A 20,316-nucleotide genomic window follows, 5' to 3' on the forward strand; every position below is an offset into this window, starting at 1 on the left:
ACAAGTTTATTAGTTACTTCAACTATTCCGTGCCATCCTCTTTAAATAAAGTGTATTATTATTTGTTTACTTATTTTAATTGAAATCAGTGTCGTTAAATGTGGACTTTGGATTAGGGAATTGAACTGGATATTGACCAAGATATTGTAAAGAAAAAAAATCCAGTAAGCATGATACTGTGAACTTCAAAGGAAATCGGCTAAAATACCTTCGAACAAAGTGTAGGCTACCTGCAGCCTCTTGTTTAAGCCAGCCAATATACAGGGCGTCAAGTGACAAATGACACTCAAAAAATAGGAAAATAGGAAAGACAGTGGCCAAAGGATAGGAAAAAAATAGGAATTCTCATCCCAAAATAAGAACAAAATAGGAAACTTTCCATGAATTCTATCCTCTTAACAAAGCCAACAGCAGCTCAGCCAACGAGCAACCCGGCACTTTCAAATGCGCGCGCTCACGATGCAAAACTTGTCTTTTCATTGTTAACACTAGCAAGATATCGGGACCTAAGCGATCTGTTAAGATCACCGATCGTTTCACATGTACCTCCGCAAATGTCATTTATTGCATAACCTGCACGTTATGCAATAAATTATACATTGGTGGGACAGGTAGACGACTAGGTGACCGATTCCGCGAACACCTTCGCGATGTTGAGAAGAATGACAAGGATGCATCCAAGCCAGGCGCTCGCCATTTTAATCTGCCTAACCACTCCACAAAACACATGGCTATCTGCGGCCTTTCCCTACATCTAGGTACGACGGAAAGCCGCAAGAATCTGGAACAAAAATTCATCTTTCAAATCGGCACCCTTAATCCTCACGGTATTAACGAACGCTTTTCATTTAACTAATATATTCCTATTTTTCACGTTGCCCTGTTACCACCAATAGCGTAGCTCCTACTCTACTATAAAAACTACACGTAACCCATAATCCTTCGATTCGCTCTGACGAAGGGCTAACGCTCGAAACGTCAGCTTTTACAACAGCAGCTCTGTCTGTTCCACAACCCCATACCTTATTTAATATCTAACAGGCAAGATGGAACGCGTCCTTCATAAAAACAAGTGTTAAAACTTGTTACTAAGGAAAACTTGTCCTTCACCTGACAAATTACATCACATACAGTACTTTTACTATTTAATTTAAGTCCACCGTTGTTAATTGTTTGAAACTGAGAAAGATACATGTAAACAGCAAGAATATTTTTTCTTGACTTTGTAGCTGCGTAATGCAGCTCGAGTCAAAACCCACATTTTGACCTTGCTCACCATCGAGTCCCAGTGGTTAGAGCATCCGACTAGATCACGGAGGGTCGTGGGTTCGAATCCCATCTGGGGCTCGGATTTTTCCGAGTTTCCAGTGGGTTCTATTGTCACCATTTCATTTACTGTGTATATCATTCTCACATTTGCTCACTTGGGTGGTTGGTTGGCCGCATCGTAGATATGCTTTAATGTGACTGCATGATGCAGTTATGAGCTATGCTGCCGTTATTTGACTTTGTAGCTGCGTGATGCAGCTCGAGTCTAAACCCACATTTCACCCTTGCTCACCATAGAGTCTCCAGTTGCTCAGTGGTTAGAGCATCCCTACTAGATCACGGAGGGTCGTGGGTTCGAATCCCACCTGGGGCTCGGATTTTTCCTAGTTTCCAGTGGGTTCTATTGTCACCATTTCATTTACTGTGTAAAACAGTAAATAACATATCAAAGTTCACAGTTATCAAATGTCTTACATACAATAAAAGCCAACATAGACTATCCGCTAGGCCGTAGCTAGAAATTTTCCATTGGGGGGGGGCAAGTCGTTACGAGGGTCTGGGGAAATGCTCCCCCAGAAAATTTTGACATAGAGAAGCACGAAGTGCTACTTTCCAGGCACGTAAGGAGGGGACGGACCAAAGGAGCGCTGGAGGCGCTAGCCTGTAGGAGGGCCCGGTGGCATGCTTCCCCGGGAAATTTTGAAAATATGGTTATCAGGGACTGCATTTCGTACGTTTTGAGGGAGATATGATACGAAAACAGGCAGCCAAAAGCAAACTTAACAGCGTGGATATTACTCCAACTTTTGAACGTCAAAATGGCTTTTTTTGGCGCAGAGACGCTTTACGTATGCATTTTATAGTGTTAGAGAATGTCACTATTTGAAAAGAACGAGAATAGAAATAAAGTGAAGCGGACCAACCGTCGCACTCCCCTTTCCTACGGGCCTGCTTTTATAGATATTTCGTCAAAAGTAAACATTAATCAGTCCACGCTTAGAAAGACAGGTACTTTTAGAGGTTAAGGTTTTGTAAACTACTGGTTTTACCAGCAATTCGTGTTTACCCAATAATTTTTTTTACATAGTTATTAGTATTAAACTATTGATGTATCGCTAACTAACAGATTAGTCTATGATGTCTTCAAATTGATTTCCTTCAAAAATATATTTATCAATCAAGACGAGCGAATCGGTTGTGAAAACTTTCAAAGGTAATATCAGTAAAGTTTAAATTGTCTGCCCAACACAAAGAGACAACAATTTTTTTTCGAATATTTTTTGGAGGGGCAACTGCCACCCTTGCCCCTCCGCTTGCTACGGCTATGATCCGTAACCAAAAAAAGTCTAATGGTTATTATTTTTTGGGGGGCTTTTAGCAGACTGGGTAACCTTCGCTTTCCCCTGATTTTTTTGGGCTGTGCTTGTCGTTGACGACAAGGCTAAAATTTGTCCAACAGTCTATGCTGTTTTTCAGTGAACAATTCCTCTTTTCACCTATCTCCTATTTTCTCTACGTATTTCATTGCATCATCTCGCTTGCTCATAGCAGAGTCATGCATCATTGTGGCTACATACGGTAAGTAACACTTTGTTGACAGTTGTTGCCAAAAACATGTAATGGTTACCACTCTAACAGCAGTCACAAAACGTATAAGGCTGAAAAATATTTGAATTTTTTTTAGAATAAAATATTACAATAAAGAGAAAGATATAACGGTCTTTCAAAAGATGACATATTAATAAAACAAGTATTGTTCGAAAACAAAGAGGCTCGATGAAATTGGATTGAATAACTTGCCTCCTTAATTCCACACAGCAGCTGCAAAAGCATGCAAATGGCCTCCCAGAAAACACTGACAAAGTCTGGGCACGAATTTCAGAAGGTTATCATTCACACAGGCTATCTATCTTATTCCAAAATGGCCGCCATTTTAGTATTCTTTTGTTTGATTGCAAATTGGCCCTTTTGGCCTAGTTCGAGTTTAAATATTCTTTTGAATTTTACGTTTTGAAGCGAGGTCAAGAGAGCCAATTTGCAAGGAAACAAAAGAATACTAAAATGGCGGCCATTTTGGAATAAGGTGTATAAATTCTCCGCATTTTTTTGACAGAAAGCTTTCTTTTTTTTTCAAGAATTTACCAATTTTATTAAGACTTTTATCTCAAATATTTCAAAATGTTCCCCGGCACTTAGAAAGACTCTAAAAAATAGGAGAAAATTGGAACTTGACGCCCTGAATATGGCGTCAGAAACCGTGGAAATGTCTATACAAAACGACATATTACACGTACTCTATTTTGTTTCATACACAAACCAAAGCAAGCGAATGAAGCGGCCAATCTCCAGTTATTAGTTAGGTTTTGCATGCGGTTTCCCCGGGTTCAAATCCCGTTCTAACGTCTGGTTTGGATTTGTTTCTGGTTGTCCCGGATTCAACTCTACCACGCTTTGTCAGGAGCCCATTACCCGGAGCTTCCATCTGTATTGTACCCTTGAGTCAACCCTGTCCCGTATCTTTCTATTTTTAGAACTACTACAGTTAGACGTATGTGACGTATGTGACGTATGTGACTGAAAAAATACGTGAAATGGTTCACATACGTCACATACGTATGTGACGTAATAAATGGCTGACCATAGGTCTCTTATGATTGGCTATTGTTAAAACACCCAGTAAAGCCCCCCGGCGAGGTGCTTCTAAAAATAGAAAGATACGGGAAAGGGCTGACTCAGAGGGTTAATATGGAAGATGGAGGCTCCCGGTAATGGGCTCCTGGTTTGTAAATGGCCACTGGTTGCCTCCTGCCAGTTGGAGTTCTTAATAATGTTTCTGTTTAGGTGGCTGAAACCAGTTTCAACACTTGAAAGAAACGTTCTTATTACAAGGATTGACACGACAACACTTTATATAAAAAGTTACCGTGGCAACAGGAAAGCCCCGCAAAAAGACCCCATATTATGGCTCTAGCTGCTCATATCTCAAAAACGAACTCAGTGATCCCCATTTTTTATTTCTGAAATGTAATCAACACTCCAGAATAAAACTTTCTGCAAAGTTTAAAAAAAATGTGCAGCGGATTTAGAGCCACCTTAGATGATTGAATGATCTGAATCCGCTTCACAGCATTTCTTTAAACTTTGCAGAGAGTTTCATCTTGGCCTGTTGATGACTTTTGTGCAATAAAAAATTGGGTTCACCGAGTTTGTTTTTCTACGGTGGCCCACAAGGGACATGCTGCAAATTAAAGAGTCGCTAAAAATAAAATAAAGTTGCTGCAAATTTAAAAAGTTGCTCCAAATAAAATAAAGGTGCTGCAAATTAAAGAAGTTCGCGCGAAAATCTTCCCACATTGAAATTCATTTCATTTCTCGCCTGAAGTTAGGACATAAATTGCTTATTCCAAAAATGAAAAAAAAATTGGGGGTCACCGTCTTTGTTTCGGTGAAAAAGGCAAGGGAAAAATGCCCTAATTTCGATAGTGTTACCGCTTCCGTTAGAATCGGAATATGTCGCGAAATAGTTTGTGGTTGATTTACCTACCGCTTTGATTACCGCATTATAGATAAGTATAGATCATAGCTCGCTTTTCAGTTCTACTTAAAGTACTTAAGAACCCTTGAGATCAAGACACGTTGGAAACTAGAAGACAAGTTGGAGTGAAACACTTTAGGAAATCAAGACCCGTGAACGTTGGTAAGCATCAATTTGCTTTGTTTAAGGTTATAAGGTTACGAGATTTTGTGATTTTCGGTAGATATTGACTGTCTTCACTGAGTTCCTTTCGATATCACGTGCTTTAGTTCTGTGATCATTTTAGCTGTGAAAAACGAATACTTAGGTGATTTCTTAATGTAATTATTTCAGTTGACCGCTTCGATAAGAGCCCTGAGGCCACAAGAATAGGAATACGAAGGAACAATTAAAGAAAGAATCGTCAACTTATATCAGCTTGGTGTCTTCGACTGCGCGTGTAACAACCCGGGAGCGAGGTTTTCATTTCTAACTTGAGCGAAACCATAACGAGATGTAGCCTCATCTACTCATCCGTCGAAAATCATAAAAATAATATGTTCGAGTGACGGTTTCTATGCATAAAAATATAGGAGTGGGGTTTTTTTTAGATAACTGCATGCCGCTAGGGATGTCGTAAACAGTAGAGTTAATTCTCACCGAGCGTTTTCGCAAGCACTACCCGTTGTAACCACCTCCGGAATGCAGGATGCAAAGAAAGAAAAAAATAAAAAAAAGATAACTTCTTACCTTGTGATTTTTTTCATTTCATCATATTTTGTAGATTGCAAGAAGAGTAAGTGATTCATGTCTTAAAAAATAGGGGTCACCGATGACCTAAACGAGTAAAATAGATGTGATGTTGCGAAGTTCGGAAAATTACGTGTCACGTCTTTGCGTGACCTGTCGGGAAAGACTACAGATTGTAGAACCCAAGAAAGGATAGATCAATGAAAGGTTTTTGTGAAATAAAACTTTCTTGAGTATAGCAACGAAGTTCAAAGCAGACGTTATCTTTATTTGGTTACTGTTTTGTATCATACCTCTCCATTGCCGTCATACCCATCTTCTGGAGTGTGGTTTTTGTGAAATATAAGCTCTGTTTCCCCTTAGGTCCGCATTATTGTGGATGAGGAAGACAATATAATTTTGCTCTACTTTCATGAAAGTAAAGGAAAAGAACTTCAAAAACTTGCATTCATTTTGAACTACGAAGTTCGTAGCGTAATAAAAAGATTTTTAAAAATAATGCCAACCCCATTAAATTTACGCCACGTCATTGACTAAAACTAACCTTCTTCCAGTTTTCAAACCTTTCAGCCCCTACTCAATCAGCTACCTTTTCCAGCCTCCCGCTCCTTTCTCTTAAACGTTTCTTGATGAATTGGAAATAAATGTGCCATTCTTTTGCCGGCCTGGAAATTTTTCCCCGGCGTTTTTGCCGCCGTAAGATCTTAACTAATGCTTGGAGTAATGCGTGACATATTACAGTCGCGTTACCTGCCCGGTAAAAGTTGCACACCAACAATTAGCGCGTACGTCCTTAAATAAAGTTGCTGCAAATTAATGCAATTTGCATGCAGAACCTTTATTTTATTTGCGGCAACTCTTTAATTTGCAGCATGTCGCTTGTGGGCCACCGTATTTTTCAGTTATGAGCAACTGAAAACAAAATATAGCGTGTTTTTGCACGGCTTTCCTGATTCCATGGTAACTTGTTACATCACAAAAATGACTACATCTTGTTCAGTAATTAGCGAATCGCTTTGGTCTTGCATTACTTCACCCAGTGATCGGTTCAAAGTTCTCGCGCAACTTTTCCAACCAATCAGAAGTGAAACCAAAACTAATCGTGGCTCGCGCGTGCAGTTTCCCGCGCTTTGGGTCGGCTGTGTGTAATTACCTTTTGATTGGTTTACTGGATTGTCTCACTCCTTTTTAATTGGCCAAAGTAATTAATTTGGTTTTGGTTTTACGACACTCGCTCTAATTGATGTCAGTTTTTCATGCGTCTGTCCTGTTATTGATCATGAATTTCGTCAAAACATTGTCAAAGTAGATGTGGATCCACGAGGCGATAGTGGCTGACAATGTTATGACGAAATTCATTGTGAATAACAGGACAGACGTATAAAAAACTGACATCAATTTGTTCTTTACAATAACAAAAAATTTAGAGGGGTCAAAATTAAGTCAAAAGACGAGAAGAACGCGAGACAAAAATGCAATCTGACGCGAACAATACACTCTTTTTTTTTATAAGAATGTTGTTTTTCCGGCCCAGGCTGAATGTTCTTATTTTTCTGCCGATTTTTGGCTGAAAATATTCTTGTATTATTCTTAAATTATAGTTTATGACATTTCCGTTTTAGAATTTATTGGGGTATCAATTACAAGTGTTTGGTATCTAGATCTGTATCGCTTTACATGTGCTCCATTTGTCATAACACGTTTTTGCGGTTTAGTTTGTCTTTTGTGCTGAATACTGTACATATGTATTACATATACCGTTCAACGAACTGTCATTAGCGTTGAACATTTTGCTATAGCTAGTGCAGATTTTTTCGTTTTGTTGGCTAGTTTCGCCGTTCAGAGAAAGGAATAATTTTATACGGTTAAGTTAAAAACATAAAATTGTATTGTATTTACAGATGTTTCAACACACAAAATTACATCTATCCTTTTCAAAATCTCAGCCTCGGCTTTATTCTTAAAATATTCTTAAAATTTCCGAAATTTCAGAAAAAAAGAGTGTATCGCGTCAGTTTTGCATAAATTATAAATTCATGTGTCTGTCCGCTTATTGACAATAAAAATTAGCCAATGAGCGCGCAAGAATTTTTGCAGTCATTGTAAGACATTGCTTTTACGAAGCTCTTACGTGATTAAGTGGTGTAGTGACAATCCTTCTTATAACCGCTCCTTTGTTCCTTCTAATAGCAAGGTTTCTTGGACAAAACGCGCGTGATTTCACTCGTCACCATTTGATTACCCATACTAATATATAGATTTAGCCAAGCCTAAAAGCGGAGCTCCCGTTTCTAACCCCAGAAAGTAATATAGTGTATATGGAATAATTAGTGTATACAGTTTACGGTGATCAAACACCTCTGAGCTGACAGCAGTAAACAAAAAAGCCTTGCAAACAATAACCAACAATTTTAATCAACAACTAAAACCGAAATTGACTGATAATCTTTACACCATCTCTCTTCAGTTTAGAGCAACAGCAAAAATCTTACTAATTAAAAAGTCAAGCTTTGGAGAAGTAAATTCGCTTAGTAGACTGCAATTTCACAGTCAAACAAAGCAGCTCACGACTGGACATCCATTTCACACAAAAAGCTAACGGACACGAACACGAAGGAAGGAATCTTTATTGCACACATTGATATTTAAACTAATTATAGCGATTATACAGGTATATAATACAAAATTAGGAAAAACTGAGTATAGAAATAGATTTTTTTACAATGTGGGTGCATAGTGGTCAATGGAGCTGAAGCTTTCGAGTTGGCCACTGCATGTAACAGATGATTACAAGGTCTAAGTTTTCTTTCTTAATTTTTTCCCTTCTTATTTACAAATAAAAAAAGAGCAGCAAATTAAATTAAGTAAAAATAAAAAAATAAAAAAAGGCATAGAATACATGCAACTTACATAAGTATATTACAAGAATATGTTTAAAGAAGTGGCAGCATTAGTAATCAAAGTTATAAATAATTGTGAAGGACCTATCCCTGAGTAGAGAGCAAGTGCTGGACAAATAGAGTTTTAAAAAGACGTGAAGATGTTGCAGACCTAACCCGTTCATTCCTGTGGGGTTCCCCATTGACGAGTAAAATCGTCTGGCGTTAGACAGAGTAAAATCCATAAGACTCAGTGGCCCTTACAGGAGTGAAAGGGTTGACTTAAATTAATGTTGATAGGTATTGTTTCCCATAACCGAGCTGATATTGCCTCACATCGAGATAGTCCATAATTAGTTCTGGAAACTGGCCTGTACAAATTTTGAGCTGCAGCATACCTTGTATTTGTATTAAAGGATGGATATCGGTGACATGCTTTATAAGGTTAGTGAAGGATGGTGGCAACGTTTCCTTAGAGGCATTAATTTTAAAAACAAGAATTGATAACTTGAGTTTAAGAGATTCTCCAGTTTTAAACATGATTTGTAAAAGGTTGAAGTGTGGGGTAGCAGATTCATATCTACTAGCAAAGAACATAATACGAATGCATTTGATTTGTTTAGTTTTTAAAGTTGACAATCTAGTTTTAGCTGCAGATCCCCAGCTCATGAGTCCATAATTTAAATAGGGAAAGATAAGATTGTAATAGAGTTGTTTTAATATGGACAAAGGGAGATAGTGTCTTAATTTAACTTAATTATTCCCGTATTTTTAGCAATCTTATTATTAACATGTTGAATTCGGGCACCCCATTGTAGATGCTCATCAATAAAGACTCTAAGATATTTAATTTGTGATTTTCATTGAATGTTACAAACTGTGATATTAATATTCACTTTTCTCGAGGAGTGGTAACAATCATGTAATTTGTTTTTTTGAAGTTTATTGACAGTATACATTTTCCATTTCATCATTAATTATGTTTTCCAGCTCTCTTTACAAATGTGATTGTTGAAATATGCCAGAATCTCGGTCAACACGGAATTTCAAACGTTTCAGGCCTTCTTTGTTTTTATAGCGGGTTTTACAAAATACGTGAGGCAGCGAGGCATGCATTAAGAAAGAAACATTACTTGAAAGCCAACCGTTGCAAATTAGTGTTTTGTCTCTCGCTCCATTTCTCTCAGCTCTACGGTGTTCTTCATTGAAATTTCCTCTTCTTCTCCTTCCTCGGCTTCTCGCCAGGCTTTCTTCGCTTAAATTTATCAAATTCGTCGCTTCTTCTCTCGTGCTCTTTTCTGCTCTTTATCTCGTTGCTTGTCTTGCTTGTCTTGCTCGTCACAAATATGTTTGGCTATTACATTGCGTGACAAAATGACGCGAGAAAATCAGATTGCAAGATTACAAGCAATTATCGTAAAAAATAAATTAATAATTTCAAACATTATTACTTTTACGTGAACTTGACCATGTACAATAAACAAATTTCGATTATGATCCTTTACTTACGTGGATTTCCAATATTTATTAGAAAACTTGATAATGAAGATGCACAAGAAACCAGGCCTCGATTCTTCAAAAGGTGGATAACGCTATCCAGCGAATAAACACTAGCAAAACAAATCGAGCTATCCATTGGATAAGTTGTTGTAATTCTCGTGAATTGTGGACGGTTCTGGTTTCGGGATTCCGGTTCCAGTTTCTGGATTCCGGATTTAATTTTAGTGCTGCCCTTGGAATTGCACGCAACTCTGGGTTTGTTTGTTTGCATTGTCATGGAAAATAATCCTTTTTCGGATTTTGTGTTTTTTGACGCTGAAGAATCCATTGATCTGAGATCACAAATTTGTTTTTGGATTTTCCCAAAAAAAGGCACCCTTAAACTCCCTAATAATTTAATGACACCAAGATCCATTTGGCGGTTCTGACCAATCAAGAATGGCAATACCTGGCTGAAAGGTAACATAAAGCCAGCAAAATTGTAGGTTTTGCCAAACCACTTTAATTATGTCTACCAGGTATCACATGAGCCAACAGACACCAACTAATTATTCCAAACATTATTACTGACTCACAGCATAACAGTACTTAACAGAGATATTTCAGCATAACTTTATCACAACATTTTTATATTTAACTATCTGTCATGTGACCTTCAACCATCTGACCATTTTAATCTTCTGAGTTAGTAATTGTTTGTATTACGTTATGCTCCCAGGGCAGGAAGAGACCAAATTTGCTGTCAATGGAGGAGTGACAAATATGGAATAAACAGCCGAACAGGTTATGGTAGTTTTTCGTAAGGATTAATACAATGCAAGTTTCTCTTCTAAAAGAAAGCGTGGAAACCTGGGCTGGATGCATAATAATTTGTATCAGACTACAACAAAATTGAAACTAGACATGCATGTAAATGGTGTCAAACCTCTGCTGTGTGCACTGTGATGAATTTCAGGGAAAATCTGAGGGCAATTGAAAAATGAAAAAAACCAAAGAAGAACAATGTTATTATTTCTATCTATTCATTTTTTTTTTTTTATGAGAAGTTACTTTTAGTTTTATGTGCATTTTTCTTTTTAGTTTCTTAACGTGCTCAAACTTAGAGCAGGAAATTGTGCCTAACTTTGTACAATAACTACTATTGTACAAAGCTTGGCACAATTTCCTGCTCAAAGTTTGGTTAACATTTGATAAAAATAATCACACAAAATAAACAGTCACTAAGAACATATTTTTCATTGTTAAGATTACAAGATGTTTCCTTTTATATGCTGCACACAAAATGACAGACGCTTGTCTTAGGCCCCATGCTAAAAACAGAGATCTTTTCTCGGCACATTAAAAAGATCTTCCTCCACAGGTAGTGTTAACAATAATCATGTTTGCCCATCCACATGAATGCACAAAAATGATTCGAAAATGCTTAAACTCCACTATAGAGCACACGTGCATGTGAACTCTCTATGGTAACACGAGCCTCTGATGTCATTGTTTTCAAAAACCTTCATTTTCGGTGACTGAAAATGCCATATTTGTGTGGAAAAAACCAGATTCATGTGGATGGGGTCTTAAACTGAGCAAGCCAGCTATAAGTAGCATGAATTATTGGCATCACAAAATGTTTTTTCTTGGTTTACAAAGAAATTCTGAATTTCATTGTTATCAATTGAATAGTCATCTGCACTTCAAAGGGCACTAGAAAATCAGTGCAAAATTCAACAACAAAATCTGATGAAGTTCATTGTGGATGTAATACTTCAATGGTAATATTTTTACACTGTGGGTTCATATCCTTATAAGACCACTACATCATATACATATCAGTGATTCCAGATTTTATTCAGTTTGATGTGCAATGCAACTAAAAGAACTTGTAGCCTCGGACAAAAGGAAAGGAGAATGTAGGAAATATTAAGGGCTAATAGAGACTGAATAATCCTAGTATCCGTAAATCACCTTTACTATGAAAAAATAGCCCCAAGGGACTCAAAAAGGGTACATGGTCAGGAATGTTGATTTCAAAATTTGAAGTTTTGATCTATTAAGAGAAGATAAATACATGCATCCAATACAACATCTGAAAGCATTCACTGGTCACCATCTGGAATTGACTGCCACTAATTATTATTCCAGTGGTAATGATCACAAAATTAGTAGGTTTGAAAGTTAATCCCTTCGTAAGTTGGTGCCAGAATATATGACTTTGCTGGAGTAAAATCGAATTGCTGGGAACTTTGACAAGTTGCTAATTGTAGGTAGTAACATCTTCAAGTATCAAATTCTTGTGAAGATGAAGAATGAAGAATGACAGACAGACAGAGTGAAAACTTGCAAATGAATTATATTATTATTATTATTATTATTATTATTATTACAGAATAAAGGCAAAAATTTTTAGCTTCACTTAGCTTAGATACCCTGGCCACTTAATTATTTGCATAAGAATAACTTCTGTATGTGTTCTGACTTGTTCTTCGCTACCAAATACTAAAAAAATTAAAGGTAGCATTCTTTTACAGGAAGTTGCTTTTTGCGGATTTGAATTTTTATAAGCTCAATTGTCTGACAGGGGTCCATGTTAAAAGCTCGGTAATTCGAATTTGGCAGTGAACGGATCACAATAATAAGTTCCTTTTTCTTTTTTTCCGTTTTGAAAATAGAGAAGTGCACGCGCTCAACTTTCCCTACACCTCCCCTCGCGCGAAAAAAAGGCGATTTCTTCTTCCTCACAGGATGATGACGTTCATTACACCGACAGCATAATGACCACAATAACATAAAGCGTACGTTAGATAATCGGATATATCAGCGATCCTAAAAAGTTACTAACTGCGAAAAAATTCTACATCATACAAACCTACCTGTATTTCGTCAACCTCGTTTCGCCTTTGAAGTCTTTCAAGAAGATTGCACACAATCAAGTACAAAAACAACAGACAACACGTGAAATTCGAATACCAAAGAAGAGCCCACAATCGAATTGGTCAGCATCGTGACAGTGAATACAAGAGGCTACAAAGGTCCTACAATTCTTTCTTTTATTGTATCTGACAAAACAATCAAGAAAACCATTTGTTTTGATGGCTCTTTGGTCATTGAGAAATTTGCCGGAATTTTGTTCATTTAAGTCCCCTCTCTCTTTTTCTTCCTTGTAAAAGTGGCCGACAGCATAGCCTCACCCAGGTTAATGCGTTGTCATCCTCACACAATCCGTGTTCAACTATCCACACTACAACTCTTAGGAGTTTTCTCACGCATTTTACGTTGGCCTTTGGCAAAACCCGGACCGGATCGGGCCGAATAGGACCGGATCGGACCGGACCGGACCGGCCCGGATCGGATCGGATCGGATCGGATTGACAAAACTCGGACCGGATCAATAACACCAGACAACGTGCTCAAATTCCGTGCCGTTCTCTCTTGTGCAGTCGTCTCCTCATTTATTGAGACTCGCCGAAATGTTTTGACGATGGCGCGCGCAGCAAAATATCCATATTAGGCCATATTAGTCGAGTAGAATCCCAACTATTCTGCGGGCTCTCCTTTCGTCAACTGACGTCCCCTTTCTGTTGCTAAATCACTCTATTGTGCAATTAGAAGGGACTGGGGTAAAGTATAAAGTTGTTGTCAGTTTTCATGTTTGAAGAAGAAGACCGTCGCGCACGCAGTCAATTCGCTTATTGACGTCAATTCGTCACATCGTGTCTTTCGTAATTCCGCTTCGGAATCTGTAATCACCTTTGGAAAAAAAACGTTTCGACGAGTCTCGATAAATGAGGAGACGACTACACAAGAGAGAAAAGCACAGAATTCGACTTTTCCTGTCTTCAGCACGTTGTCTGGTGACCGTCTACTTTTTGTGAGCATTTTGTTATTGATCCGGTCCGTGTTTTGTCAATCCGGTCCGATCCGATCCGATCCTCTTACGTCACCTTTTTCAAAGGTTTTCGTTTTTATTTATCCACAGAAATCAAATTGTCTAGATAGTAGCAACAATATTGATAGTCGTATAAACACAACAACTTTCTTTAATTTTCGGACATGTTTCGACAGTACATCCGTCATTTTGAGTGTTAGATATTTTGAAATCGCAGTTGAATTTAAAGCGCGCGCGTACTAAAACAAAACAAAACAAAAATTTAAATGAGTGACGCTTAGTTCTTTACAGGGAGAGAGTCAGGTTAATGTGTTTCACCTGCTGGTTGAGATCGGGCTTCTCCCGAAACTTCAAACCGGTGCGTTTTCAAAACGCTCCACTTTTGAGCTGCTTTCGAGAGTCTCCGCTTTCATCGGCGTTTTCAGACGTTTTGGAGTGGATGACAGGCGTTTTCAAACTTGAAGAAAACGCGTTAGTCCAAACCGGGCCGGGAATAAATCATCACTTCATTCAAAAATAAAATCAAAGACGGTCTAGTTAATACAAAAATATGAAGGGTGATGTTGGACAAAAGTGTTTTTGAACGTGTCGCATGTTTTTGGGCCAAAGTGCCATCCATTTGGTCGCTTTGCATGTCAATGGCCTCAGGCGGAATTGAATATGACGGGTTCCATGTTTTCTGGCTAAAGTTCATTCCCTCGGTTTGCATGTTGATGGGCGATGATACGATTTAATTGCGCAGTCTATATGTTTCGGTGTTCAACTAATTCATGTCGTCGTTTCGCTTGTTTATGGGCCAAGTGCTTCATTACTGGGTTGCCAGTATGGCAATCCCAGTCGGAAAAAGGGTGGCATTTGTTGGGTGTTTTTCTTTTTTTCCGTGTCGGTAAAAGTATTGCCTGTCACTCCCCTGCTAAGTAGTGTCTTTGTGCATAGAGCCTTCTGCGCGTATTTTCTTAGGATCGAGAGGGTAGTGGGAAATGCGTAGATTTCTCTGGTGGACACAGTAGAACGATTAACTTAACCGGCAATGGCGTCGAAAGTCATGTAACGCGAATGGCGTTTTAGTGGATCTTTGAACAAAATATACCCTTATGAAGCTCAGTAATGGCAAGTCAATTGGATACTGAACAAGACAGGCGGTGGAATCTTAAAAGCGACGAGTAATGGACTTTGACAACAATCTGTCGCCCGTCGAGCCGTCTTTTACCAAGTGTGCTGTTATGTAGAAGACTGAACATTCGTAGGGCAGCGATAATAGTGAATTCAAAGACTAGACCAGGTGGATTGGATGGAATTTCAAGCGTTAAAATCGCTGAAAAGGTAAGATTATTTTCGCAGCGATGCAATTGCGTCTCTTCACCACATGTTCCTTTGATCTCACATAATTGTGTTTTCCCTCAAAATATTCGCTTGTTTTCGCTTTCGCTCGAACATATTTACCTTTATTACATGTCCAGTGAATAGTTTTATCCTCTGGGATGAATTTTCCGTCGAAAAATCGGTTATTTGGGTGGTTTATGGCAAACAGAGGTTAATTATTTGTAATGCGATCGCTTCCGTTGCCGTTAGCAACGGGTCGCAAATTTGACACTTTTATCGCATTATCACTAATCCGATTATTCCTAAAAATCTAAAAATATTCGTGCCTCATCAGTTTTCGGTCGAATTTATGTCCAAGAAAGCAGATAAATTGCAGAAAATTTTAGTTTTGCATCCAAAAATTCGTAATCAACCCTAAAATGACCAAATTTTGCCTGGAAAACATATTTTACTGTTATTTTTCTTAAATTTTTTCTTTCAACTTTCGCTTTTATAAAATGTTTCCGTTGTCTGTAAATAAGTTATATGCTGTTGGAAAGACTTCTGGGTGACCCCTTAATAACTTCTTACCAACCGAGCGCGAGGGCCGTACTGGGGAATATTGGCCCGAGGTCGTGGCAGTACGGACCGAGCGCAGCGAGGTCCGTACAAAAACGACCGAGGGCCAATATTCCCCAGTACGGCTCGAGCTAGCTCGGTTAGTAAGTGGTTTATTCTATGGTTTTTTAATTACCTTTTGCTTTGTTTTTGCAAGCCCGTAATCGGCCCGTGGGCATTACTGGAGAATAATGCCCTACAATTCAGTCACAATTAGCCAATCAGAGCGCGCGTTATATCGGCTACAAACACAAGCCATATAATAAATGGGCTTAATGACCCCCCAACTTGAAAAAAATTGCCTGGAACGCTGCACGAACCACAGGCAACCCAGTGTACCCTCACGGAGGGTCTAGTTTCATTTGAACCAGGGCGGAAAGAGGCCAGGCGGAGAAACGAGCGGGTCCGGGCAAAAAGGTGTGATGCAGTAGACTGGGGTCTACTAAAAAGCCTTTTTTCAAAATGGCGGCAAGTGTTGAGGTCGGCGACTCACTCGAAGAATTGGAAGAATTGTTTTTACAGGACATCACAGACGACTTTTTTTATTTGAACGAGGAAAAAAATTCTTCAGATGTTCCAGACATATAGCTGATGTTAATGTAACAAACATTTTCCCTCTGTTTTTGATTGGTTCTCTCCTATATGACCTACGGTCTTTAGGTAAATCCACGTGTTTTGATTGGTGCTTTCTTGTTCAAGACTTAGCCATACAAGCCATTTCCATGGAAAAGCCAAATAGGAATTAATTAGGCTAATAAGCCCAATGAATTTATTTCCAGCATCCACGCATGAACGTCGTATTTGCCTGTTGGAATTTGCTATTGTTCTAAAGCTGGAAAACAATAAAAAAGATTCCGGGGAAATGCAACGGCTGTAAATGAATCCTACCTAAGAATGTGCTTAATTATAGCCTAATTAATTCAAATCCTATTCAGTTGGCTTTTTCCCTTTTTCATTTTTCTAAGACAACGTTATTGCAATTAGGTGTATTATTGGCACAGGATTTGGGTAAAGTGTTTTTTATTGTCATTATTGAGAGCTTACTGAACACAGGCTGACCAGTGTGCACCTCAGGCTAAATGACATACCATCGTAGCTTACTAGTTAAAGATGAAGAGTTGTACAGTTAGCGTCAAGAGAATTTGGTAAGCCTATTTATGGTTAGCTCTCACAAGCAGAAATGGTAACATGCTATTTTCAAAACAAAATAGAAAATAGAGCTAAATATTGTCACCTATCACCATTAATTATCTGAAAATAAAAGTCCTGTGGAAACCTACATGGGAGACCTGGGGAAAGGTTCATCCCCAGGTTCTTTGACAGGAATTCAGGGTTGATAAGGATTCAGTACGGCGGTCACAAGCTGTGTCCGGAAATGGATAGATAATATAGCTCTTCATTTTTATGGTAGTAGATAATTCTTTTTCACGGACATAAGAAGCAAATTCACATTTCACAAAACAAAAAACTCTTCAATCACGCTTCACATTAATTAATACAATCACGATTCACGATGCAAGGAACTGGAATAATTGCTTTGTCCTCAGTTGGTACAAAATAGGAAGGAGTTTCCATTAAGTACTTGGTTTAAGTTGGTAACACGTTGATCTGTTATTGACTGCAGAGGACTGTTATCTTTGAAGACATTCCAAAGCATTTAACATTTTCATAAATTCTTGTGTCTTTTCTGTGGTGTTGTTTTCATGCAAAGCCATGTCTGCAAACGTTTTCGGACAGAGTATTATAACAGCAAGCTTTACTCGTATTTTATTTAAATTATCAAGATGAACATATAAACGCCCTGATTAAACCGTATTTATTGTTTGTTGATTTTCCCAAGCGATTTTAAGTGAGCAAGTTTGAAGTTCTGAAACGCTGCTCTATCCAAATATATCCAGCTGGTTTTTTACTATGTTATGTAAAAGCTATCGATCTTAAACATATGTAAAATTTAGAGTGGAGTAATGTGGAGTACTCCTAAAAGAAGCAGTGGAACACGGCTTGGTCACGATAAGCGGGACATACCTGCATTCGACACTCTCTTTACTTCACTCAAATTTCAGCAGCTTCTGACGAAAATACTTGAGTGATATTCCAACAGACAAAATAGTATTGTGTTTTGGGTCAAAAATATCAAAAAGGCCTTTAAATAATACCGTGACACTACTGGTGGCCCAAAAATAAAGAAAGAAAACTTGATTTCCGGTTCGTCGAGAGGATATTTTTGGCAGCCATTAATTGCACCGGAAGCGCGGAAGGAGCGCTCGTACCAGTCCTTCTCCGCATCACACATTGGACCAAGAGCGGACTGCCCGTTTCACCGCCCTATGTATAAGCGCCCTGTTTGAACAGTTCACATCACGGTTTTCGGCCTGGTTTTTTTCCTCGCCTTGACTTGTCAGCGTAACATTCCTTTAGAGGAAGGCACTTCATGTTCGAGAATAGTCTGACGTCCATGGAGAATCCTCAGCCTGTTTGTCAACGGTATTCTTGCTGACATTACCGGGTATTTCATACATGGTACATCCATGAATCGGTATTTCCATGTAATACTGTAACACTACAATGAAGTTGTATGATTATAATATTTTTATTTCAAAACTCAAGTTTGATTCTCTTTCTCCTGAGCCACGTAAGGAGAGTCCTTCTGGATTTATCCAAAAGGATCGACGGTGACGAGGTGGATTCAATTTTTTTTTTCATGTCGAGTGGGGTATAAGTGTGCTCGATAGAGCATCATCGCTGTATGGTTTTGAAGATTCCCTCTTTGAATTTAATACTTCAAACAGCTCGATCCATGTTGGCCGAGCTAAAACCTCAAGAACCAGCCTATGCATGCAAAGGTCGCCCCAAATACGACCGTGCATTCCTTTTGAACAACTGGAATCGTTCCTAGGCTATGGATTTACCGTGAAAAAATGGGAGAAGTGATTAGTGTAAGTTCCAAAAGTGTTTATTGCAGATTGAAAGAGTTGGTTCTATCCAGACAAGCCATCTTTACTTCCATAGACGATAACCAGCTTGATGCAATAATAGCTGGTATTTAAGGTAATTAACTTAACTGTGAATGCAAGAATATGACTGGTTTCTAAGCTACAAAAGTCAGCTATCCAGAGTAGGAGAAGCAATGAAAAGGAGAGTCCCTTGATGAGACCCCGGTGAGCTATGAGAGGTGGCTGTATTCGCAGGCTATAAAACTAAGGAATGTTTTATTTTATGAAAGAGGTCCATGGCATATGCTTCTACCACCTTCCAACTTAAGATAAAAGAAGCCATTCATATTCAATGGGAGAAACCTACACTTAATCATCAACTTTATCATGTTAATTTAAAACTTTCTTTGTAATATTTTACATTGTCATGTTTCCTTTTGTTCTTATAGTTAATTAGCATTTTGGTTCACACTATATATTCAACTCTGTACTTTGTAATTTAAACTGAAGATGACAGAAGTTTCTGTCGAAACATGTTTTTAAATTTAAAAAGTGTTGTGTTGTTTCTCAAAATATCGATATGTCTGCTGCTATCCAAACCTTTTGGCAACTTCAAAATTATAATCCAGATCGTATTTGCTGAAAGCCTAGCTGAAAATGTTCTCAATGAACTACGTAGCAGAACTCTCTAAAGACCTCTGAAACTCTCTGAACTTTCTCAACACCTTATCCAAGATTCCTTATGAATTCAACATGTCAAGTGTCGCGAATAAAAGCATTTTAGGACCTCCTGTTATTTATATGTTAATGTGTCTTCATTTTATTTTTCTCAGTTTTTTATTCAGTAAATTCATTAAACGTCATTAAATTCTGAGCCCGCAGCGAGCCATTGATTGACCTGTCAGATCTCTTTATCTCCGTAGGCTATTGCTCACTATTGCACATATAAAAAAGTATAAAACATAGCTTTCACGGAATCCATCCCAGAAAAGAAACCCCACAAGATTCATGTCAGAAATAAGGCTCCTGTCTTCGTCTAAAATATACTAATGAGACCTTTATTTTCCCGTTATGATGTTTCTCATTTAAAAATAGATACTTCCTCACAAAGTTTTTATAAATGTCAGTTTTGGTCCCGTTTTTAGCTTCATTTTTATTCATTAAGACGATCTCCTGTTTTTGTCAACATAAAGGCATTATTTTTTTTATCCCAGTCATTCGATATGAACCTCTCCCACAGGTATTCATTACCTTTCCTTCAATGTCATCCACAACTGCATAAAAAAGCTTCGATGGAATTATAAATTAGTGCCATTAGTAGAAAAGAGTGATCGCCCATATCTGCCGAGATGAACATCTCCGCCGTCGAAAGAGAGTGTGTGCATTAGTGTTCTGTGGATGACTTTGCCAAGCATTTTGCCTTATTCAACTTTAACCATTCACAACTTGAGTTGAAGAGGAAATCTATGTTCCTTTCATGAGAAAAAAGTATAAAATAACAGGACTAAAATAGATTTGTTTACTATTTTAATTCAAAACGCTATCATTATAAGAGTAGTACCACTTTCATAGTAATTTAAAAGTTTAAGCGTGGCCATTAAAAATAAACCAGGTCCACCTAATTTTGTGCAGGTAAAATTCATTCACCAATGTGAATCGATAGACTAACTGAAA

General features: G+C 38.1%; 1 protein-coding gene across 4 annotated transcripts in view; it reads right to left on the reverse strand.

Moving 5' to 3' along the window:
- LOC138013466 (heparan sulfate glucosamine 3-O-sulfotransferase 2-like) overlaps positions 1-12,865 on the reverse strand; it is a 17,442-nt gene extending 4,577 nt beyond the window's left edge. Inside the window, exons 1-2 of one of the 4 annotated variants that reach the window (XM_068860655.1) lie at positions 12,774-12,819; positions 10,838-10,874 (exon numbers count right to left, since the gene is read on the reverse strand). The gene's annotated coding sequence lies outside the window, so the exon portion shown is untranslated. Of the gene's footprint in view, positions 1-5,533; positions 5,594-8,142; positions 9,767-10,837; positions 10,875-12,773 lie in introns of those variants that run through there. The other 3 variants (XR_011125260.1, XM_068860583.1, XM_068860702.1) reach the window with 3 other exon arrangements.
- Positions 12,866-20,316: the final 7,451 nt, after the last annotated feature.

The sequence above is a fragment of the Montipora capricornis genome, chromosome 1 (assembly GCF_036669925.1).
Source record: "Montipora capricornis isolate CH-2021 chromosome 1, ASM3666992v2, whole genome shotgun sequence".
In the NCBI taxonomy this organism is placed as follows: Eukaryota; Metazoa; Cnidaria; class Anthozoa; order Scleractinia; family Acroporidae; genus Montipora; species Montipora capricornis.